At 45.3% G+C, this 700-nt stretch overlaps 1 protein-coding gene across 3 annotated transcripts in view; it reads left to right on the forward strand.

Annotated features, from left to right (window-relative positions):
* Positions 1–700, forward strand: part of Hpse (heparanase) — a 44,782-nt gene that overhangs the window by 33,050 nt on the left and 11,032 nt on the right.

Below are 700 nucleotides of genomic sequence, written 5' to 3' on the forward strand. Positions count from 1 at the left end.
ACAGAACATCCCAAACCATCTTATTCAACTATACACCCACTTCCCAGATGGCACCCTCCCATAGCCTCCCTTCCCCCACTAGAAGCCCTTATACTCTGATATCCCTGCTGCTGACTGCTGTGTTGTTGGCACCCCCAGCCGTTCCCCACTGCTTGCCCTTCTGGTGAATCTAGTCAGCCTATCTAGAGGTCTTTGTTTTAGGAAGGTCAGCTCTTCCTCATCTAGTAGCAATCAGTTGTCATTATTTCTTTAGATAAGATTGGGGTCCGCTGTTCATTTTCCCAGTTCTATGCTGGGTTTTTGTCTGCCTGAGTGAAATCCCTTTTTGTAAGTACAATATTGGGTAATAGGGATGTAGCTCAGTGGCAGAGTATGTGTATAGCTCTGGGCTTGATCTACAAGACACAAACACACACACACGCACACACACACACACATTTTTCCTGCTTGACCCTCCTTCTTTCTCAGTCCCCTTGCCCTCCACACGTTTGTACCTCCCAACTCCAATAGTCCTTCAGCTTGCCTCTCCCATTTATTCTACTGCCCTTTCCTTCCCCTCCCTTAAAGCCTATTTTTCCCCTCTTATGGTCCCCTTTCTAATTTTATGGGCTATACCCACATTCATAACTACATGTGTGCTCACACATAAAAATTAAAAGTTAGAACCAACATAATAGCGAACACACAGTGTTTGTGTTTC

The sequence above is a fragment of the Nannospalax galili genome, unplaced genomic scaffold (genome assembly GCF_000622305.1).
Source record: "Nannospalax galili isolate Female #2095 unplaced genomic scaffold, S.galili_v1.0 scaffold763, whole genome shotgun sequence".
In the NCBI taxonomy this organism is placed as follows: Eukaryota; Metazoa; Chordata; class Mammalia; order Rodentia; family Spalacidae; genus Nannospalax; species Nannospalax galili.